General features: G+C 42.6%; 1 protein-coding gene across 4 annotated transcripts in view; it reads right to left on the reverse strand.

Moving 5' to 3' along the window:
• Positions 1-24,890, reverse strand: part of GNB4 (G protein subunit beta 4) — a 62,999-nt gene that overhangs the window by 23,795 nt on the left and 14,314 nt on the right. For 2 of the 4 annotated variants that reach the window (XR_005563715.1, XM_027709795.2), the window contains exon 1: positions 7,731-7,825. The exons of 1 other annotated variant lie outside the window; for it this stretch is intronic. The gene's annotated coding sequence lies outside the window, so the exon portion shown is untranslated. Of the gene's footprint in view, positions 1-7,188; positions 7,212-7,730; positions 7,826-24,890 lie in introns of those variants that run through there. One more of the 4 variants, XM_039381855.1, reaches the window with a different exon arrangement.

Raw genomic sequence — 24,890 nt, forward strand, 5'->3', positions numbered from 1 at the left:
ACAGTCTTTGCAAGGGGAGCATTCTCACACACTTGAGGAGCAGAAAGCCCAGCAGTACCAGTTACACACACATTGTATCCTTTCAAACTCATCACCAGCTCGGGAAAAACCACGGATCTGATCTATACATAGTGCTCAGCACCCTTCCCTCCTCCTCCCCATTCAGCACCACACACACTCCCTTGGTACCGAAGCTACAGCGAGGCATTATGTGTTCACAGCACCACGCAGCTGGAACACTCAGCTGGACTCTTTCATACGGAAACAAGGGAATAGAAGCACTTGCCTTTTTTTTTTTTTTTTTTTTTTAAATACAGACTATCCAAAGATCAGATAAAACTATTTCCCTCAGGTCCAATTTTAATTTTGCTTTTGGTTCCCAATATATTTCTGGTCAATTACTTGTGATTTGAAGCCACAAGAATTAAGTTCTCTTCCAGATTAGAGTTCAAGCTACTTTAGTAGGGTTTTCTAAATACTTTTTTTGAGATACATATTGTCATAGGCCTTTAAAGAAAAACAACTATCACAAACCTCACTTTACAGAACGATTAGAAATCCCATGCTACAAAGTAAAAACCCTATGTACTGGTTTTTTCACCCCTACTAATGCAAGAATGAGATTAAGAGTACATGGGCTATTTAACTACTTCAGGTACAACTTGTGATGAGATGGATGTATCTAACCTATACTCTTCTGAATTGTTTTTGATGTTTCTCAAGCAGTAAGCAGTAATGCCTGTTTTCAAACAGTTGCTTTTTAAAGATACTACATCCAATATTTAGGAAACATGTTAAGGAAATAAGGAGCACTAGGTTCCTAACTATCTCCACACTTGCAGGGTTCTCAAAATAAAGGCTGTCTTTGTAGCGAGAGTAATTTTTAACTGGCCATAATTGAGAAATTAGCCACCTGCCTACTGGAAAGAAAGTAACCCTAGATGAAGTTTCCAACAGAACAGGGTAAAAGAGAAACAAAATGCTGCTGCTAAGTACAATATTCCCATCTATAGCAGTCTTCCACAAAGGATCACTTTTTTATTTTTTAATGAAAACTTTTTTATGAAAGCATGATGCTCACTAGCCTATAAATAGCAGTATTCCCCTGTGGAGACAAAGCCTAAGGTTACAGACAGGAATAATCAACCAGGTACCATGGCCTCAAGAGAGCCCATGGCTCCAAAAACCTGCTTTGCTGCAGGATATCTTTCCAGTCCACTGGAACTGCTGTTCTTGTAAGTGCTTCCCAGTACGTCCGTGACAGTGAGAGGGGTCAAGAGCAGCTCAGCTGAGTGCATCATCTCAGCCTTCACCACAGACCAGACACTGTTCTTGGAAGACTTTTGGTTTTGGTGTTTGAGATATGCATACTACCATTTTTGGAGTTTTTCTCAGCGGTGGTGACTGAAAGATTAGTAAAAATGGCTAAGCAGTCTTGACCTCCTGCTTCCAGAAGCTACGAGCAAAGCACAGTGGTACCTGACTCAGTGAGAAGGCAAACATTAGCCACAGCTCTGAAACCCACCGGCAATTTAAGTGTTTGCTGAGGCTGTTGGCCTTTCAGCTGTCACCCTGTCCAAGTTACCAGGAAGGGCTATAGCCAGGTTTCTGTAGAGATTGAGAAGAGAAAATTGCTCAAGCTTCTGAAGCAGCATCACGAGCAAAAGCCAACTTTCTTCACTCCGTCCCTTTCCAATGCATGTATTTGGCTTTTGATGCCCATCAGGCTGCATTTGTAATGAAGTCTAATAGATGAGCAGGAAAAAACCCCTTAATGACTTCCCGTCTCCGGCTACTCTACCTTTTTCCCAAAGTGTGGAGAACAGCAGCTAAGCACTCACATCATTAAATACTCCTTTACAGTCCATTTAGTTTGGTCTTAAATTTTATTTTTATTCTGCTGTACAAAAATAAAGAAACAACCTGGCTCCCTCTTTTGGGCTGCTTCCAAGACAAGAGAGGAGTTTTCCCTTTTCCGTTCCATATCTTAGAAATTAAGATTGTGCTTGTAGCACCTGAAATCATAGTTTTACTTCCTGGCTACCTCATTCTCCACACTTTGGAGTGGTTTTGTATTCAGACAGTTTGTATCCAAACTACTCGAAAGAGCACTGGAGAAGTTTCTTGCCCCACAAGCATCAGGAAGATTAAAAAGGAGCATTTAATATCCTATAAAATGCTGAAACACTTCCCTGTGGACCACCACTCTTCTCCCCTGAGATTGTCAGGAGCACCCCCACTCCTGCTGTGTCCTTCCTACCATTCCAATGGAGGGAAAATGGTACTAACATCATTATTTGTTTCTTGACATTCTAGGGCATCTGGACTTAATGCTGTCATGGAAACTTTGCTGTGCTATTTCTGAACTCTGCCTAACGTTGAGATTGCAACAAAACTCAATCAGATCTTCTACCACCTCCCCTTCCCATCAGCACCATGCACATGCAAAGGAAAGGGTTCCACTTTGCATTCTTAAGAGCAGTACAACATAAATACATGTGCCTAAATCTAATTTATAATTGGGGGGGGAAGCTTTTATACAATAAAACTATCTAAAAGCTGGCATACCCCAAATTACTAATTTTTTAGTACTCTGACAGTACATTGCACTGTCAAAGCTGTACGTCAGATCATCAAAAGTTATCAAAATCATTAGATACACACAGAGGCTCTAAAATTAGTGTGTGAAATCAGATTTTGACAAACATAGCTTCTGTATATGGAATTTGAATACTTTTTTCAGCTCAATAACAACTAAGCCCAACTTAAATCAAGAATCTGTAGGAAGAAAAATGTCTTCCTATTCCAAACTAGGAATAAAATTGGTTTGCATGAACAATCACTTAAAGCAATCAATCATGATTGCAAAGGGTCACCAGAAAAATACTCAGATCAAATAGTTCTTTTAAACAAACCAATTTTAAATACCATGTGTGTTTCAACAATAGATCATAAAAAAGCATCTTTAATTTTAATGCAAGACTTTAGATGTGTATAGATACCACACAAACTGCATTTTAATATATTAACAGAAAATTACACAGGTGCAATTTATGCTAATTACCATATTAAAAATAAATAAATAACCAAATAAACACATATAGGGCAGCAAAAGCATATACAAAAATTAATCCAACAAGAATTAAATCATCAAGTTATCCTGAAACTGCTTGGGTGCTCTGTGCTGACCACCTGAACCAATAAGTGCACGATGGAAACAAACTAGGCAGGTCCAAAACTTCCCACTCCTGACTGTGAGGAGGTGATTTGTTCTTGTAAAGCTGCCAAGCCTGTCACCGAGAGCAGCTCCAAGACCTTCAATCTCATTTAAGAAGCACATTCAATCATGGGATTGATCTGATGATTTCATTTTGTTCCCCTCCCTCCCCATTTGAAAATTAAAATCTTATAATTTTAAATTTAACATTACTCAGCTCTTTTAATGTTTCAAAACAGTGGGATTCACAATGACTCAAACACTTGGCTTACAATGAAAATCCATATGATTAATATTTGTTTGAGATCCAACATAAGAAGGAGGGGGAAACTACAGTTTCTGCAAACTGGCAAACCTATTCTGCCCCTAAACAACTAATTTTATGTAATTGGTGAAAAGTTAAAAGTGCCTTGTGCTCTTCAATACAATCAGGCATTTCTATCTTTCCCCTTCTTTCCAGCTGAAGTCCTTTCAGAAGGTAACAGATTGCAAGAGTTACAGTAACCGAATAAAAATTTGGATTACTGTATGTCAGCATTTCACTTACTTTTGGAAGCTGAGACATCGTAAGGGAAACGAACGCCAGTGAACTGCACAACCATTTGCTAGCAAATGTCCATCTATATTTGTATTAATTCTCTCTTTCACCAACCTCCAGCCCAGTTCTCACTATGGTATTTCCCACACTAACTACAGCGATTCACCACAATCAGCAGCACATCGAGTGTCATTGATGGCACCCGAGCCGACGTTCTTTCAAAGCATTAAGAAGTTCCCCCTTGGTTTTTTGTTTCAGGCTCTCTGCAAAGACAGTTTGGTTGTTCGAACGCTGCTGAACACATGAACCCAAGCCTAAGCCTAAACAGCACCATCTTTTTAATTAAAGCTGCAGCTTTGTGCAGCACTGCCTCGTGTTATCTAGAAAGCTCCATGAGCTCCCTGCACCAGTATCAGGTACCAAACTACAGCCTTGAGAGAACAGCACACAGTCAACGTTTTTGGTGATCATTTGCTTTAGCTCTGTTTCGAATCTTTCACATAAATTCTATTACAAAACTCTAAGTTGCAAAACACAGAAGTTTCATACAAGGACAAAACAATAACAACTAAATTTAATTACACACTTCGGAAGATGAAGTAAGTGACAGGTCTGCATCTAATTAGAGGAGAGAAAAATTTTGGTGGAACTTAAAAAATATTTTCTTGATTGGCAATACTCTGCATACTTTCTAAACAGCCAGTTCTGGGCTCTTGGGAGCTGCATTAATCTGAGCATTGATATTCCCAGACAGTATTAAGTACAAAACACAATCACTGCATTATCACTGTCCCTAAGTATTTACATTCCAGGAGCATGCACTGCATGTCAAGTTCAGAGATTCTGAATTTCTTACTAGTTTGATAACACATTTTAAAGAGACACCTCAGATATAAAAAAAAAAATAAATCAAATTACCATCTTCAGTGACACAATAGTCATAAATTAAGACTCTGGCAGAGAAAACAGTGACTGAGGAAGATCACCACTTCTCTACATATTGTGGGGGGTTTTTTGTATTTTTATTTCTTCAAAATCTTATATTCATAAATTTTGTAGCATTTTTAAAAATTCCATAATGGGCTGAGAGAGAACTATGTGGTTTTGTAATCAAAAATATTTTTGCAAGGTTTTCCAGTCCCACATTTTTCTTTAGAAAAATTAAAATACTTGGACAAAATACACATTAAATATAGGAGTACTCAACTAAGCAACATGAAGATACAGTTGAAACTTTCACTATCCAACATAAATATGACATTTGCAGCAAACAATTTCTTACTTAAGATCTAAATGACCTGAGTAGTCCATCAAGACCAAACCCTCAGGAAAGAGCTAAACTAGAGAAAGAACAGCAGTTATTTGCTGTAGCACTTTTACAACACAGAATACAGAAAAAGACATCTCTATAACCTGAAACTCAGTATTTTCATGATTAACAGATGAAAGTTATTATTATAGCAGCCTTGGTTCTCAACCTATTGAATCTCTATAAGCCATCTGTATTACCCACTGTAAAAACTGCTCATTTTAAAGAAATAATAATTTAATACTGCCTATAGTTTGCCTTAGTAGACTCACAGTGAGACATGTCCATATATTTATGATCTCCCTCCTTTTCCTGGCCCCCTTCTTCCGAGATACCATCAGTCTGTTCTTTGGAAGCACAAATTAACTTCACCACAACTATGGTGCTTAAGAATCACAAACAAACATTGCAAAAACCCACTGAAGATTCTCATCCCATTAAAAGGCTTTCAGGACTACGAGAGCTTGTCATGTGGTTTGTTTCATTTTAATTCGTTGATACAGTTATTATTCCTGCTAACATGACTTCAGATTTCCCCAACTCTAAGGAGTAATTAGAGCCACTGTAGCTGTCACTTCATTGTCACATTAGTGACCACCTTTTACATCACTTCCCGTACTTCCAGTGGAAGTCAGCGAGCAGATTCAGGTTTTCCTCTGAACATTGATGATTTTGCAGACTCATGTTTCCTGATATTCCCACTATTTCCCATAAGAACTGCCAAAATTCCTGGATCCTATACTGATATTTAGGGAAGTATATGGAATTCTAGAAAGCACATCAAATGGTCTTGTGGTAACTCCGTGGATGTTGCATGAGGCAACCCCTACAAACCAGAACAAGCTTGTGCTGACAACTGGCAGAGCAGGAAAAGCACCCAACTACCACTGGGAACCCCTTCCTTCTCAGAGCAATCCCTCTGATCCCTCCCTTCGCGTTCCCAGTAGGAAACAGACAAAACATTTTTCAAAGCAGAGACCAAACTGGAACACAGAACTCCACTGAACACATAAATCCCACCACTCAGAAAACTACAGTTCTTGTCTCTCCCAACACTTTTACAGCAGGTTTTAGAGGTTGGTACCTGCCTCCTCTCTCTCTGCTCCATTTTGCCATTCTTTTCCCTCCTTTTCCCAATACTCTCTACTGAGCAGAGAACAACTACTCCCGTTACTTCAGAAACTGATTATATATAATCAAATACTAATAATGAAAGCACTTTTCCCCTCAACTCATACTTAGCTTTGAGACTTACCCTGCTCCTACTTCAGAACTGAAAACCCTCCTGGAAAATTGTCTTTTCCAAGCTACAATAATCAGTCCAATAAAAGACAACATGTCTATTCTCAAACTGTATAATCAACAGGGAATGGATCAGAGGCATATCTTGCATTAGTTCAGGTAATATTACAGCATAAACTAAACTTGTTGTCTATCACATTTATATCTGGTAACAATTTGGAAAAGCAGTTTGGAGGCTTTTGTAAAAACTAAAGAAGCTGATAATCTCAGCAATAAATCAGATATTGGAGAAAAAAAAATCTGGATGTGAAAACCAGGAATACCTATAAAGTATGACACAAAAAGCATCTAATGACTTTGCACTTTTCCTAAAGACGGGGAGTACCTTCGCATTCACCCTTGTCAAACCAATTCACGGAATGCTGACATAAAGACAAGCTCTAGGCAGCCGGAGAAATGGAAAAGAGAGAGGAGAGTTTCCCTACATATTCCATAAGCCTGGGAACTGCCTGTTGCTGCCAGACTTCCAAACCTGAATCTCGAGTCCAGCCGATCCCGCTGGGATGGCAGGCGCGTCCTGCACGGGTCAGCAGTGCCCACCCGGGACTTACAGCGCCAGGGCTGCCCCTGCCGACCCCCGGGCACCGAGCACCGCTCCCCGGGCGGGGAGAAGCCCCGAAGCTCCGCAGTGACCCGCAGCCCGCCGGTGTCACTCGGACCTGCCGCTCCCGAGGGTCGCTGCTCCCGCCCCGCCCGGGACAATGAGCCTTCCCCTCCCTTCCGCTCCCCCGGCACCACCCCGGGGACCCTCCCCAGGCCCTGCCCCGGCCCTTCCCCGCCGAGCCCCGGGCGCGGCCCCGCGTTGAGCCCGCGCTCCGGTACCGTGTGATGCTGCCCGGCCCCCCCGTCGCTCCCGGCGGACCCGGCACCGCCCGCGGGGCTTCACCTGCCGGGGGTCTCCGGGCACTGCCGGCGGCGCCGCCCGAGCGCTGCCTCCCCCCGCCCCCCCGCGCTGCAGTGGTGCCGCCCCAGCCCCTCCCCGGCCGGGATGGAGCCGCCCGCGGGGCGGGGCGGGCGCGGCACTGCCGGGCGGCCCCGGCCCCGCGCCGGGACCTCCCCGTGCCCGGCACCCCGAGCCCGCCCCGCCGGGGCCGCGCCCGCCCCGGCGCTGCACGGCCCGGCGGCAAGCGTGCCTGAGCCTCCCTCCCTCCCGCCGCAGCCCCGCGGGGGCGGCCGGCGCTGCCACCGCGCCGGGAAGCGCGGCCCGCGGACCCCGCCCGGCCGAGGCTGCCCGGCCCCGGCGCGGCGAGCGGAGCCACCGGGGGGAGCGGGCACCGCCCTGGGGCGGCCGCGTCGAGCCCCGTGGGCCGGGCAGAGCCGTCCGCGGGCACAGCCCGGCGTGGGGGCACCCCCGGGCGCGGTACCTGCGGGCGCGGCGGGCGCGGGGAGCGCGGTGTCACCGAGCCGCCGCCATGGCCGGGGCGCTGCTGGGGCGGGAGCGGCCCCGCCCCGCCCGCACGGGCCGCGCGACGGGACGGGCCGTTGCCATGGCAGCGCCGCGTGACGTCAGAGCGCTTAAAGGGGCCGCGCCCCGCGGCGGGGCGGCGCTGCCGCCGCCCTGAGGGGGACGCGGGGCGAGGGGACACGAGGGGCGGCGGCTCCGGGGATGGGGTCGCCGGGGAAAGGAGACCCCGCGGGTGATCACCGGGGGTGGTGGTGTGATCCCAGGGCGTGGAGGTGCAGGGGACGGGATCACCGGGGGATGGGGACTTGAGAAGCCTGGGGTGGAGACCCAGAGGTGTCACCCGAGTGTAGGACCCCTGCGGGTGGCAGCCGTCGGGGATGGGGACCAAGGAGTGTGGGGACACTGTGGGACATCAGGGACATGGGCATGGGGATCCAGGGAGCGGGACACGGGTGATGGGGAGCTGTGGGGACCGAGGGGTGGGAGTGAGAGTGGGGACGTGAATCTGTAACAAGGACCGACTGCACTGAGCTTTGCAGGTCAGTAATGTGAAAATAAAGAAGTGATGTGTTAAATGGATACTCAAATCTTGTGCATTCCTCACAAAAGCTGCCACCCTACATCCCTCAGTAGTGCACCCCTCTCACACCAGCGTGTGGAGAGCAGAAGGACCATCAGAGACTGACTGCCTGGCGTTCGTGGGTCTGGCTGTGGGTCTGGCTGGCCATTCCACATCTGCTGCTCATATTAAGATCAAAAACTGCCAAACTACAGTCACAGCCAACGTGAGACCTGAGAATACAGGGAATAGCTGATTTGTGGATGCTCTGGCTGCATCTCTGGGTCTCCTGCTCCACTGACCTTGATGCTGCAGGGACACCTCTGGAGAGGTCAGTGCCCTGGCACAGCCCTGGTCAGCCCTCCAACACTAGAGATGGGACACCTGCATCATCTCAGCACGGGTCTGACACACCACCACTAACGCAAAGTGTCAAATTCTTGTAAAATATTTTACAAGGGTACCATAACTACTGCGAGTAAACCAATCTTTGAGCTATTAGTGTGTTACGGATGAATGGCTTGGTGTTAATGGCAGTAAATGCTGCAACATACAGTATGTACTGTAATGAAGCAACTCATTGCTTGCCTTAAATCAGTCTTAAAAAAACATGCCAAGTCCCCTAACTGGTTCAAACCTACTATTTTAATAGCTTTGTCCTGGTTGCAAAGTCTATGCTGCGCTTTCCTGCACTGCAATACACCTGTCTTCCATTTATCCAAAGGACAGATGTCATCCAGCAATATGTTTGCTTTGCGTTTTATGAGTGATCACACAGCAAAAACCAACAAGGAATGGGTTTGATTTTGTTGGACTATACCCGAAGAGGAAAATAAACTTGTCTCAGGGTCACTATATCACCATATATATATCACTTATATTTTTATAAAAGGGAGAAATTGGCACAAGGATGGTTCTCCCTTCAACTGTGCTTGTTCCATTACATTTTTTCTAATTCAATCTTCCGAACCCTGAGCAGTGATTACTGACAAGATATGGTCCCAGAATGAGTACACCATTTCTCATCTTCTGTTTTGAAACAGCTCTGGAAAATAACAGGCAGAGAGCAAAGTCCCAGAAAAGTTCAGATGGTATTTAGGTAGTTACATATAATAAAATTATCAGGTTTTGTCCTTCCAGTGCAAATTAAAACCTTTAAAATTACATAATTTATTCTCATGACTCATTTAGGAAACAGGGAAAATTCTTCAGTTGCAGGCTGTGAAAATGAAGCACTCAGGACGGGGTTCTCAGCAGGGAAACTCCTCTCTCAGGAGTGGCATTGCTGCAGCTGTGGTGGTCCAAGGCCAACAGCAAAGCAGAGTTTGCGAGGAGGAATATCCTGTCTTGGACCAACCCATACAAATAAAAGAAATTGCCCCTCCTTGTAAAACTCGTCTCACCCGCTGTGTAGTCAGTTTAGTCATTTATTAGATGAAGTTACAAATTCCTAATGAAATAGAAATCCCCAGTTCTCCTGCTGGCAGTGTTTTACAACCAGCTTTTATCCAGTTCTGCTTCTGATCACTGGTTTCACATGCCAAACACCACTCTGCAAAATCAGAGCTACCCCTAATGGAGCCATTCTTATGCCAGTTCCGCAATATGCTTTGTATTATTTTAGAATTTATATAAGGAATCCATTTTTTCTGCAGTGAAAAAGAAAGGTTGAGAGACAGTGCCAGATTAGTTTTTAAAATCAATATCCAGATCAGTTTCTCCAACACGGTTTCTTTGAATTATGAGTTACTACAGCCAATGCAGCAACTTTGGTTCCTGATAAATTAAACGCTACCAGAGGCCCCCAGTGCTTGGATTCCTGCCCAACGAGCCTGAAACACCTCCAAAGGGAAGGGAACCTGTTTGGAGATTGTGCTGACTCAGCTGTACCTGAAAACCTCAGCCAAGACAGGTCCAGTAGCATCTTAAACACCCTTCTGATGGAAATCAGTGAAACACTGTGTGTTAGAGCACTGAGGGGGTACGAGGAAGCAATGAGAGGTTTTCTAAAAAACTCCCCAGTCTTGGCAGGGCTAAGACCAAAAGGCACAGAGATGGACAGGCACACGTATAATCTAAATGGCTAAAAATACCACCAAAGCCTCTGCATGTCTTTTCTTGGTTCTAGAGAAATGCAGGATTCATTGACAGCCTGGTACTTGCCGTGTACCAGAAAGCCCCTACATTTCATTAGCCCGTTATCTAATTCCTTCCCAAAACACTTCAGGATACATACAAAGAAGTCATATGTTGTTTTTGGTTTTTTTTTCAGGAGACAAGTTGAAGAAAAAAAAACCAAAAACAACAAACCCCAAGCCATAACTAAGAGATAGATCCAGAGGGAATCCCCTGCACTGGTGGACTGAATCACACAACCCCTTTGACTGACTTTAAGAAAATGAAAGAAAAAATAAATTGCTCATCCAGACTTCAGAATTAAATTATTGAGGGAGCAATCCACTTTCTTGACACCTTTACAGTGGCAAGGCTGGTTTTCTTCGTGGTTGTTTGTGTCACTGGTTAAATCAGGCTGCTCCACAGTTGCACATTTGCCTTGTGCTTTGTCCTCGTTCTTTGTTTATGTCTGACAGCACTTCTGCCTCTGCAATCCACGCAGCTCTTCAGGTGAGAGATGCTAATCTACATCTTTTCTCTCTCGCATTTCCATCTTTCTTTTCACATCTGGGAATTAAAATGGCAATTAACCCCTTAGTTATAAGTAAGGAATCTCACATCATTCTTTGTTCAAGCCCTATGGAGAGCTAGACACTTAAAAGTTCACTTAATTTACTGATTTATTTTAATTACTCTGTTAAGCAGGATTACACATATTATCTCTATATTCTATATACAGGATAGGGAAACACACGTCGTTCAGATATCCCTTTCTCACTTAATTCCTAAATATGACAGCAAAAGTTTGCTGCTTTACCTTCCATCTCCTGTTTTTATTCTCACTGAAGTCTAACATTCATTCATTCCAGACCCCTTCTTTTGCTCAGCACAGGTGTGACAGATCCTCTTCTGTCATTCTGTCAGTGTTTCCTTAGGTAGGGGTGACCTTCCACAGCCCCAAGGAGTGGTGATCTCCCCGCTCACCGGCTGATGCTTCACATGAAAAGCATCCGAGGTGGCAGTTTAGCTCACATTGTGTCCATGGCTCTCTAGAATTCCAAGAGGGAATGCATGTGGCACCTGCACTGGCTGCTCACCACCAGCTCTGGTCCAGGGATCGCTCTCTTATGGGGCAGGTGGAGGGGAGTGTCCTTGCTGTGTTTTACTATTGTCCTTGTGCTACCAAGAAACAGGGAACTTCAGTTTCTAGGGCTGCCAATCCAGCAGTTCCTTTTTTATCCACAAGCTAATTCTCTAATATTAAATTCAAATAAAGAATTAGGGGAAAATAATGTAAGCAGAAACGATAATAATATTTTTCTTGTTATTTAGAAAACTGAAAAATTGTGGATTTACTTTCTGAGGTCCAGTAAAATAACTGATCAAGCTACACAGCTGATCATTGTGCAGCTACTGGTTTGAGTTTAGATTCCTGACTCCAGAGAGAGCCAGGTGACTCATCCTTTAAAGAGAACTGAACAATCACTGAACACTATTTCAATAGAAGAAAAGGGAGTGGGCATATTTGCATAGATGCTTTACGTACAGCCTATATATATGCATGTATTTATGAATACATTAATATTTCTTTCAGATAAAATGATGAAGCAGATTCGCGGAAGTGCTGGAAGTGCTCATCGTAAAAGAACAGCAAAAAAAATCAAACAGGCTGAAAAAGCCATTTGATCTCCGTTGTTCCCTTCTAAGATCAGTTGAAACACTGAGATCAGTAGCAGGTTTCACGAGCTCACTGTAGTTTGCAGGGTATTTCACCAGTGTCTGAGATGACTGTGTGAGGCAGAAGGCAAACCTCATCTCGATCACGGTGCTTCTGCACGTTCTCTGAGGCTGCAGCCCAGCCCACTGGTGATGATGGCACGTGAGGGCTGAGAAAACTCCACAGCATGTTTTAGAAATCCTCTGATTCCTTCTGGAGGGGGAGAGGAGTAAGCAAGCAGAGGAAGGGGAATCTGTATTTAAAACCTATGTAGAAAAATGTACAAGTCTGCCTACAAACCCCAGACCCAGGGAAAGAAGCCTCACATCAGCTGTAACTCTCTGGCAGCACCTTTGCTTGCACTGGCCAGGGAGAAGGCTCCTTTCTACCACGGGTGTGGGAGTGGAATTGTAATAGACACTTCCATAAACTGCTGTCTGCCCAAATGTCATGACGTTGGCTTTCTGCCCCATTTTGAGCTGCAGAGAACAGCACATGGGAGGGGCAGAAAAAAACGAAGATCCCTTTTTAACTCTCAGTTTGAAACACCTCCCAGCCCTTTTCAGCCAAATAGCTCTTCTACCTATTGTGAAGATGGCATCTTCTAGATCTTGCTTTGGAAATTACTCTTATTTACTGTATACCAAACCTAATCCTAAACTCCCAGAATTTTACAGTGTGTGCAATAAGGAGCAAAGAAGGACTAGTTTGCTGCACAGACAACAGCAAGTGATCATTTTTTGTGAGTTTTCAGATACTTTTTCAACAAATGAAAAGCATAACATACATTAAAGTTGTTCTCCATGAATAAAGTGAGTGGAGACAAAAGAGAAAATGTGAATAGTGGTGAAAGGAGCTTAACCAAGTGTTCAGGAACTGACAAGGGTAGTAAAAGAGTGTGGAACTAGGAAGAAGGGAGTATTAAAGAAGTACTATTTTGTTCAGCCTGTTCAGCCTGTCTTTTTTATGAAACAAAACAGGAAGACAACCAGAGAATCATGATCAGGTCCATTAATTAGCTTTAGAAATTCTTACAAATATAAGCAACTTTCTAATCAGAACAAAATCAAACTGATTTACACATTTTTAATGAAAGACTCTTGCATTCCACTGATACCCAGTATCTTAGAAAATCGGAGGTGTAATATTTTTTAGTATACATATTCTCATAGGACCACCAACAAATGGAACACATTTCACACCAAACCCTGCTGCACATGACACTGTCCCCTTGAGCACAGCCCATCGCTGCTCACTGCACACTGCAGAACACCAAGCTCTCAGGTGCCACACTGGAAAATGCTTTGGTGGAGATCAGTAAATGAACTAAGAACTTAACTCTGTGAGTTGCAGTTGCATTATAGTAAAGATGGCAAATTCTTCAGTTCTGGAATCTAAGCTAACCCTCGGGTGTAGTGTAGCAGGAAATACTCACTACAGTCAAGTGCTGCATATTAGACTAATTACAGATATATTTCACCTTCCTCTGGACTTTGGGTCTGAGCTTACCCCTGAGTTGTCAGAAGTATGATTCAAGCTTATAATTTTTCAGTTTTGCCATTTAACTTACAAAACTTCTGGTACCTGAAGAGTTTTACGGTACTGAATAAAGAAATTTGATACAAGAGGCTGGTTTCCAGGTCAGCAAGGAGAGAGAGACCATTCTTAGGAAGCTTTTCAGCATATTGCTGCTGCTGGCTCTTAACCTGCATCTGCATCAGCAGTGTTGCTACGACTCCCAGCCATTCCTGAGGGAAAAGGGTTTCAGTTGCAGGGAATTAATGATAGTGGAAATAGCACTGTGGCCTAGGCAGAGGAGAGACACTATTTCTGGTGTTATCTGCAACAGTGTTATAAGACTGTAAGTAATATAAAGTTATATAACAACTGTGCCCTTAACAAACTGCTGTGCCCTGCTGGTGGACACTTTATCCAAATTAAATCGGGGAGGGAGGGAATAGAGAGAACATTAAGGTTTAAGGACAGAGCAATACATACCCTCTGCAGTGCCATTCAGATCTGTACTGTAACTGTGTCTCAGTGGTTACTAGGAATTGCTGCTTGAATATCATACCTGTTAAATAGGCTGAAGAATCCAGAAGAATCTAGAATGTTTTGGATTTTTTGCAGTTTGAAGACTAAGATGCCTATGGCGGTTTGGATGTGTGTATAGATGATGATGACTCAACACTTAGAACTAATTCAGGAAAGGAAAATGAGGAACAGAGGCTTACTGGGTTGAACTAATATACACTTTAAGGAGCACATGGAATATAATACTTGGTTTCAGGTATGTTTTCCTTTAATCCATAGCACTAGTAGATGCACAGTTCTTTTTTTTTTTGTCAAAAATCTTAAGCTGTTCTTCAACTATGAGTCTCTTTCTGTGGGAAAGTAAGGCACAGAGTGGTGTCAGCAGCTTGCCAAGCAACCAGTGGCAGAGCCAAAATCAGAATTCAGATTGCCTGCCCACCTGCCTTCCTTCTATCCTTGCTGCTGAGCAAGTTACCCAACACGAGAGCTTTTCAGATGGAAGAACAAGCGAGCAAACAAAGGAGTGAAATTAAATATAAGCAGAGTGAAAATGACCAGTATGAGAGTCTAAATGAGCAAAATGTGTAAAACAAATAACAAAAACATTATAAAATAAAGTCAGAAATTACAATAAAGAAGTAATTTCCATTTCAGTGCACAATTGCTGATAGTGTGGTAATGATTTTCCTCATATACAGTGGGCTTTGGTCCAAAACTCTGAATGAAACCATTCATGCTCTTCTGTGTATCTTTTACGAGAAGATATCCATGCTCTTAACCCAAGGTGCTTCTGATTTCTGTTCCTGTTTCACTCTGTGTCATTTCAATGATGGGGAAAGCATCAGCCTGACAGCTTTGCAGGCTGGTGTTCCCTCTTGGCAGTGGAGGGAAGGGCACAAGGCACGAGAAGCTGCCGCACCATCGGCTCTGCCCCGAAACACTCTTGTCTTGTGAGAGTCACTCAGGGACAAGGGCAGTGCTGGTTTCTGATGCTTTTCCTGCTGAAAACTGGATGAAGGCACAGTTCACATCCATCAGGCTGTGCTAACACGGTAACAGCTCCCAGTCACTAATGGCCTGGGCTGGATTGGGCTGGGCAGCAGGCCACGAACAAGAAAGCCTCTGTGAGCCATTACCAGCTCCTCTGAGCCATTCAAACCTCCGGAACACCAGCAAAAAAAGAAGCACTTTTTAAAATAAAGCTTCTCACAACTGACAGAGAAGCAGTCGCCCCCTCACACACCTTACTCACTCACTGCACTAAACTGGCATTCCTTCAAGAGCTGGGAAGGGCCCAGAGCTGCTGATTCAAAGACATTTGGAATGAAGACTCAAGATTTGATGGCTTTTGTTCCTTTCTGGCTTGTTGCTTCTTTACTTGGCCTGCTCTGCCTGTCCATGCTGAATGTCAATCAGCAGAGCAGTAGCACCTTTGCAAAGAAGTCCCAAGTATCTTGGTAAATCCATTAACAAGCATGTGAAAAAACCCAAGGCTTCCACTACTCCAAAGAATAAAAGGCTGGATTAGAGTGGTGGAGCTGACCAATGGACAGGGACAAAGGGTCAGGAATTGATAAAGTTATACATTCTTGTTTAAACTATAGCAGACACAGAGTTTCTTTTTCAGAAAAAAACTTCAAAATGATCTTCCTAGTGCATCCACAGCTTATTTCCAGAGACATTTGCTTACATCAAATACCCCTGGAAAAACTCCCATAAGGAAATTGCCAGAACCCGTTGCTAATTGCACGTGCAGAGAAATTGCATCTTACGTCAAAGTGGTTGTGATCAGCCCAAGGTATTTCTCAAAAAAGGCAGTTGCATTTTTATTCAAGTCTCTGACACCTCATAATTGACAGCTCTTTGATGTTCTTTGAATGAGTAACAGCTCAGAAGTTTATTATGAGTTTCTTACAAACCTGCAGTTAGGACCAGCCTAAGTGAGCAAACAGAGAAAACTGATTTGAATTCAACAAATTCAAGTCACCCTCTTTGATGGTCTGATGAAACTGGATCATCTTGATCTTTTGTAACTACTGAATAGCTGGGAATCTGTTTCTTCTGCAACCTGTCAGTTTGACAGCTACATTTAGAACAGGAGCTGTTTTCCTGATGATTTCCATATGAAGCTCTAAGTGAGTGAGCATTTCATCTTTCCATTTTAGCAAGCAAATGTTGTATTTACCATGTCTAACAACATTTTCAAGGTCAATGTAACAGGATATTTCCTACAATTGTTTAAATTATTAATATAACATTTTGAATCTTAGAAATAAATGCAATGGTTTTAAGATGGCTGGTCAAATTCTGCAGCTGCACTGATCGAAATCCTAAACAATTCACTTTGTGAAATTCATTGCAGTTTCAAGTACCTGTAACAGGGAAGAAAATTTGCCTAATCTTTTTGCAATGCTAAAACCGGTAGAGCAAACAAGAGTGTTCAGTAGTGCTGATACAAACCCTAACATTGTCTCCAGTGGGATGAGGCACACTGTAATAAAAAGATACTTAATCTCTTAAGGCTAAATCATGTTCAACAGCCCCTGTTGAACAGGCAGGGTAGTGTGAGAAGAGGCTTGGCTGTTTTTTTGGATTTCTTCAAGTTTCCTGCTAGATCCCACCACAACAGGGAACTGGGGTGTTGAGCAACAGACATGGCACAATAACCTCACTGACCTCTCAATTATTTCTGCTAAAAGACAAATAAAGATAACAAAAGAAGTTGGAGAAGTCAGGCTATGCTGGCTTGTGTGTGCACTGTAGAAATGAGTAGCTAAGGCAGAGGGAAAGAACATCAAATGGGATAATGTCCCTGCATGATTATCTTCAGACTACTCTGATTAGTGACAAATAGTAGAGAGCTGGAGATCTATACAAATGTCATTAGGCTGAGGGTTGTAATGTGATTTAGTGATGTGGCTGCAGTGATAGCTGGTACCCTTGACACAGCAAAACAGATGGTGTTTTAGCATTGTTGGTTCACTACTGTGCTAAAAAGCAAGCACCCAACAGAAATGTGTGTTTGCGTGACTGTGGAAGCACGGGGTTGGTGCTTATTTGCATCACTGTGTAGCAAACTGATGACTTAAATTGGCTTCAGGAGAGTCAGGTCCTAAGACAAAACATATTTCAAAACACTGCAACAGCGCAATGTGGTTGGATCTTTCCAGCACACAAAGATTTATTCCTTTCCCCACTGCTCCCCTTCCTTTTCTTTCATTCCCATTCATCTTGCCTCATCTGGGACTCCCACAGGCCAGGCTGTCACTGGCTTCTCCAGGTGACACCTGGCAGGGAAGGTCTCTGCAGAAACTTCTGCTGCACAGTTTTGTTTCAGGGGATCGTCAGTCCCAGCCACTCTGGCTGGGCTCCAGCTGGCCATGCTAGTGCCCAGATTGCTCTCTCTGGCTATCTGTTGGTCAGTCCTCTTCCCATAAAAGGGCAATTTTTAGCTCTTCTCTCAAGGGAAGTAGCAAGAAATAAACTGTCTTTGGGATAATGAGAGATAATGCTGTTTGCAACCCCATAAAACTTTTGGGGTTGCTTGTGCAATGTTAATTATATCCCGGTTAGGTTAATCAGGTGGTCTGTCATATGGCAGCATCATCTACTTCAAGGCACCATACCAGGAAAGCCAGGAAAAAGTCTGTAGGAAGTTGTCCCACTCCTTTTCTGCTCTTCAGCCAATTAAGAATGACTGAGACCCTCTCTGATGACTGTCAGAGTCTGGGTATACTCAGTGCAGAAACCTTAATGCATTCATAACCAAATGGTTATGTTATTAAATGACAAAGTTTTAGGAGTAAGTGAATCTTAATATATTTATTTCCAACCAGCTTCCATCCATCAAAAAAACCCCTCAGAAAAACAAAACCCAGCACAAAGACACACTCTTAGTGAGTGTATACGACAGAACGAAGTTAACTATTTGAAATCTTGGTTGTTAAATTCATAAGGCTGATTAGGTTCTTTATAGACTAATTGCAGTTGATCTCTTTTTTAGCATTTTACAGCATGTCTGTCATCAATCTACAAAGCGTATGAACACGATTTTCTGGTTTACAACCTTGACTTCATTTCATTTGTAAACTCTAGGAAACAAACTGTAGCAATGGTGTCGTGCAACTGATGAGCAGGGCCTCGAAACACAGTGCACTAAAGCATTTTCCCTCTAACTTCCATCCATCTTCCGGAGGACATAATGCAGTTACTGTTCGCTTTCCTTCATGGTCATATTGTTCATAGCAGTGGGAGGACGCTCCCTCATGACACATGACTGGCAAAACATCAGTGTGCACTGGAAGCAGATACTCTGCCACAGTCTCCAGGCACTCTGTGTCTAGGCAGAGATGAATGGAATGAAAATATTCTCAGCCTAAGATAGGAAAGGGGGCAGATGTTCACAGGCTTCAGCACTTCCTTGAAGGCCTTTGCAGCATAAATAGTAAATGATGTAACGGATACTCATTCACAAAGCAAGGAACCAAGTCCTCAGCACTGAGGGACCATCTGACAAAATTCTATTTCTGTGATCATTTTGTTTTTCTACAGTATTTGTAAATTCACATGGGAGGGAGAGAGATTATTCACAGAAGACAGTACTGTGCTTTCTGTTTATTCTGGACACAAAAAAATATCCAGAGTTTCCTCTAAAAGCCTGTAGAGGACATAGACTAAAAGACAGGCTCTGAGAGGAAGTACTGAAAAGTAAATAGGCAGCACAGGCAACACTGCTAAGACACTGCAGAAAGTCAGTCAGTGTTTCAGAGTTCTGGTCTGTGATCTGAGCACAAGCCTAGGAGACAGAAATTGCCATATAATTCTTTCTGCAACATATAATTACATTTTTAACCTCTTTGTCTTCTTTTCCTTTTTTGATAAAGAGGAAATAATTCATTTCCAGGAATATAAGTGGCTTTAATTCACTTGGATCAAGCCTCTTTTTTTTTCTTTCTTTTTTCTTTTTTTTTTTTTTCTGATTCAGTGCCTGACTCAGAACCATCATTCTTATTGCTTTTGTCAGACTATGCCACATTTCCCAGTGGTTTTTACTACTGAAGTTTGGAAGCACTCTTTGTTCTTATAGTCCCAGCGCCTACTAAGGCTTTTCTTTTCATGTTCTTTGACGTTTATTCCCCAGGAGCCGGATCCTTGTGTCCTCACATGTGAGCCAAATCTCCCAGTGAATTTGCAAACATGCAGGATCAGCAACTTAAACAGTTTATTTGTTCTTCAGGGTTTTCTATGTTCACAGGAAAAAGGACGCCTATAGGCAAACACTGCATCACTAGGTTTCATCTACACAAAAAGGAAGCTTAGAGAGGAAGGAAGGCACAGCAGTGAGAAGTTAACGATTGAAAAACAAAAAACAGCCCTCCTCAGTTTTTTTCCTGAGGGGCTGGTGGTGACAGATGCAGTTACAGGACACTGAACTCAACATGTTTCTTGAAATAAATCAAGACTCCTTCGCTGGGTTTGGCTCAGTGTCAGCAGTAATAGCTGATTCCAACGTGTTGTCAGAAAAATATATATCTTTGGATATGTTTTTGGGATGTCTTTCAGCTTAGATTTCTGAACTACATTTACATTTAAGGAACCTGGAATTTCTAATGGCCTGGCACCTCAGGCTGACAGCACTGCCTGCTCCCGTTCACTTCAGCTTTGGTGTTTGCGTCAGAGCCGGCCTGGCGTGGCAGGAAATGTAATGTATTCAATTTATGTCCTACATAAAAGTTGAGATCAGCATCAGTGACTAGATCCAATCTGCAGCGTTAATTCAAACAAACAGCGTTGCTGACAACATGATTTCTGGGGATAAGGGTTCTGTCTCACAAACTTCCGTATAAGACAATCGTCAAATTTCACTTTAATGCAGGTGTCCCTCTTCTTATGTCTGAAATGTTATGGTGAGTAGACTTGGTGATGAGGCAAGATTTTACATGATCTAACTATCTAACTACGTGAAAATTTGTGGTGAGACGGGACCATTAATATTTTCTTATGCAGTAGAGTGAAAACCTTTTCTTGTTCTCTGTCTGCTGTGCAGCTATAGGACAGAGCTATCGCTCTGTATTATCCAGCCAGAGAGATTATTTGATCTTTCAGTCTGACATTTTACAGCAACAGTGGATGGTATCCCTTAAGAAGTTCCTATATGAGATCCCTTAACTCACTGATGTTAATTTGGATTACGTGTATAGTCTTATGTAGACAAACCCTCAGTTTACTGTGCATGTCAAATATCATGCTTCTTGTCTAGATATACCACCCTAACAGACACATCTGCCTCATTTCCAGTCTGACTCTATCTGGACTCAGCTTCCTGCTATTGGATCTAAGCACATTCCAGGCATATATATTTTGTTGAACTGTCCATCATTTCAATGGGATATAGTTTGGACACGTAAAACATAAATATGTGCTTCCACAGGTGCTTTATATAGACTTTTACTCTAATTTTGTTGATTATTTAGGTCCACCATTCTTACATTCCCTACAAAATTTGGGTAGATCCATTCACAGTCACTTACACAGTTCTGTTTTCTACTTTGCTTCGATTTCAACTGAGGTCCATTTGCACACCAAAAAAGCACAGGCCAGGGGTTTGATTGCTCAGCTAAAGTCAAAGGATATGAGGCTCAGGTAGTTCTACCTCTTGCTGGGAGTATTTCATACAGTTCTCGGTTGAACCTTGAAAACAGAACATATGAGAGAGTGCCACCACCTACAGAAGACACAATAACTTTATGCCACATCTGCACTACTTTGCCAGCATTCCAACAGAAAATCTTATTTTTTAGAGGCTATTTTATTCTACTGCCATTATAATCAGTGTCAAGGCCATCAGTGAAAGCATCAAGCAGACAAAAAGTCTGCCACAAGATCTCAGCTGTTTGTGCTACTGCATGTGCCTTTATCCCTGATGGCATCCCACAAAACAGAGAGAACAACCTTTTTATGAATAAATCTTTTTTTTAATAAATTACTATAAATTCAGACAAATCCACGCCAGAACAGTGCAATGCTCTGGAATGCTGAAACAGCTTGTGAATCAAAAAATCATTGTCTAGTACAAAATCAGGGTGTTGCTGCATTGTCAGCAGGAGATAGTGACATTCAGCCTTGGGGGATACAGCAAGGAAAAAATTAATGCAGCAGGAAACCTTTTTAAACAAGAAGTTGGCCACCTGCTAAAAATCATATGCATTTGATGTTGTAAAGCTTCCCGGTATTTCAATTTCTTATTATCATTCTCTTTAAGATGCTGTTCCTTCAGGTAGGAGTCATCTAAAAATAGTCCTCTCCCTAAAAAAAAAAAGCAAAAAACCAAAAAAAACTCACAAACCCACATAAAGAGGAAATTTTCCTTTTTTTTTTTAAATTATATTATATTTTACCGCTCTGGCCACTAACAGTGAATATAGAATTTTTTCTATCTTATTTTTTCTTTTCTTTTTTTTTTTTGTGCCTGTTTTGCAGACTGAAGAAAAATACTGTAAATCAGTTTGCATTCAAAACACCACACTTGCACCTAAAAGAACAGGATATTATAGCATTAAAAATAAGGTTCAGTGTAATGGGAAAATTTTGTGACTGACAGCAGAGCACCTTTTGAGTCATAAATTCTCATTTTTAAAGGACAAAATGGGCTATCACAATCATTGTCTGAATTCCTACATAACAGAGACAATGTAATTTCACACAATAATTCCTACATCAGGCCCCTGCCTTCTGATCTGCAAGAAAAACTTCTACTTTACATGTCACACCCCGCAAGCAGAAGACCCAGGGATTCTTCAGCTTCATCCATGAAAATTATCAAACAGATTTACAAAAATCATTACCAGCAATAAGGCAGAATCAAATCCTAGTTCTAAACTATCTTGAATGTAGATGAATCAGCACTTGGAAATCATGGTAGGATGGGAATATCTTTTAGAGACGTCAACTCTTACAGGATGAGCACAGGGTAAAATCAGACTATTTTATACTTCACAAAGTTCCTGTAATTGGATCTTGTGACATGGCTAAATACTGTAATGGATCTGTTGCTTCATTAGCACACACTCTGATGTCCTGCAGCACCACATCCATCAAGCTCCTCATTCCCTCTGGGGAAGGCTCCTGCAAGGGCTTGGCAGAGATGCGAGTCAGGCTCTGTAGGATCTGCAGACTTGTGGTTTTAGCCTGTGCACTGGTTGCAGACCAGGTAGTTTGGGGCCAGGGTGCCAAATCTGTAGGGAGAAGAGGTTGTTCTCCCTGCTAAAGGGACCAGTGCTACTTATGAGTGATTTGTGATGGTTTTGCATCACCATGAAGCTGTTGCAGGTGAGTTAGAATGGGTGAGAAAAAGATTATACTTTGGCCAAAGGAGCTTTGGGCCCATTTGTAACTTGAAATGAGAATCCCTGGTGTTTTTCTGGAAGAGTCAGAGCTTCATATTTCTACCCCTGCCTGCCCTTAGATGGTAAGTTAAGAAGTACAAAAAATATTCTTAGGAGTAACTGAGGTTAGACATTATTCTAACAGCACTGATAAGCCTAGTTGAAAATTTCTGTCCATGGCCTAATTAGTACAAAAAACAGAAGATGAGATTTTCAGAGGTTGTGAGACACCCAGTCCTGTGTTTAGCTTAACTTTCATCTTATATTGCTTCTGCATTTATATGTGCTTTCTTTATTAGATCAAATTTAATTTGGAGCAGTTTAATATCTGAAACACCTTACCAGTACCACAGAAATGTTAAACAGAGGTCTGGATTACAAAACTGGAATTAAGCTAAAGCCTGAGAATGAGATCTCTGTCTTCAAGCCTGTCTTATCTCATAAATCTGTAATCAAGGCCTAAAGGTCATAAGTGGTGTCAAAAAACTTGCATCAAATAGCCCCAAAACACAGGGTGAGCAGGATACTTTCCTGAACTTGGAGACTGGAGGCACCATCTATGTCTGCATATAGTCTTTACTGTACATTATTTTTTAAGCTGGAACCCTTCATTTTGCAAAATTAATATTGCTTTGTGCTTTATTTTTTAATAGAACTGTGGTTATACTGGCAGTAACACGGACATCATTCTCGTGCCGTGAATCCCATAGTTACATTAAGGACGGCAAAACACGGATTACTCAGATCAGATAACCTAACCAGTGGGAAATAAACACAAAAAGCTCACTTACCATGACAGTTCTGGAATTTCACCAGGGATGAACTTGTCCCTGTGGGCTCTCCCAGCTCACGAGTCCTAAAGCATCATCAGCATCACTAGCCAGGACGGCAGCCCAACGTTGTTGCCCTCGCATTTAAACAAAAGACCCCTCAGCTGAGCTCTGGATCTTTACCTTCCCATTCACTAGTGGTTTAAAGAGACATTTGATTTTTCTGTTCTGTGTTTGCCTGTAACTATTTTTAGCAGCTAATAGCTGACACCCCAGGGAGCATGATGTCATCACACTCCGCACTTACGGAGCTCTCCGAAGTCAAACCCAGACAGCAGCAGCTGTCATCGTGGGGAGCTGGCTCATTAGGCAGGGCTAAGGCAGTGACACCACCAGAGCCCTGCTCAAAAGACCTAAAAGAAGGAAGTTCAGCAAGATCTCAATTAAAGAACAGTTCATTCTTTTGTAAGTAATCTGTAGCCAAGATGTGAAACATGGTATTTGTTTTTTGAGGCTGCTCAGTACTTTTTGCAGTACTAATAAAAATACAGTCTTACTGGCAATCCTCTTGTCAGTGGCACATGCAAAAGTTTTGTGGACTTTTGGAATTAACACCAGTCCACTATCCTCATCAGAAAGGAAAACTACTGAACGGCCACTGACTGGCAGCTTTATTAGTGATCCCAGCAGACAGACTAAGGACTCAGTGATCACGGACACTGAACCTATATCTGCTCCCAGTGTATTTAATGATCCATCACCCCAGAAAGCTCCATTTGGTTGGGTACATGAGACATTTCTAATTTCCCTTCAAAAGATGAAGATTCATGCCTTTGCTCATCCTGTAGCTCTTCTTTATACCTCTCATAGTTCAAGTTAATTCATCTAAAAATAGCTAAACAACTGTAGAAATACTCAAAAGGAGTTAACACTCCCTGTAAGATGGTACCAACATTTCCTTCAAATTGTTAAAAAACTCTCACCTTCCAGGACTGCATTCTTTTCTAACATAATTATATTCCAATGTCTAATCACATTCATCCTTCCTCTGACAAGTGCACTCAGGTTTGCTTCCACCTCTCCTACTTCCAGTTCACGAACCCCCAGGTTACAGATGAGGTTATTATTGTACCCAAGGTGTCTGGCTTGGTACAGTATGTGACTTACTTATATGACATTACCAGCAAGTTAAAAAGTTAGCCTAATCCTTTTTGAACAACAACCCAGTCTTCCTCAGCAGGGGCAATACCTACCAACACTGTTCCAACGTTGAGGAATTTCACCTCAACACATCAGTAAATATATTAAATGCAACAGATTCCAAAACTAATCCCAGAGGAACATCACTTTTCTCCAGCCTAATCACTTTCTTTTGAATATTACTTTTAGTCAGCACTTTAGCCAGCTCACAATTCTCATGTTCACCACCATCATCTCCAAATTCAAGAAAATTTCCTGTGGGATATCAGTTGCTGGAATCTAAGTGGAGGAAGCTCACTTTTATTGCTCCTAATAAATCAATGACCATACTGAAATATAC

Source organism: Pipra filicauda, unplaced genomic scaffold, assembly GCF_003945595.2.
Source record: "Pipra filicauda isolate LSUMZ 115617 unplaced genomic scaffold, ASM394559v2 scaffold242_size1167801_pilon, whole genome shotgun sequence".
In the NCBI taxonomy this organism is placed as follows: domain Eukaryota; kingdom Metazoa; phylum Chordata; class Aves; order Passeriformes; family Pipridae; genus Pipra; species Pipra filicauda.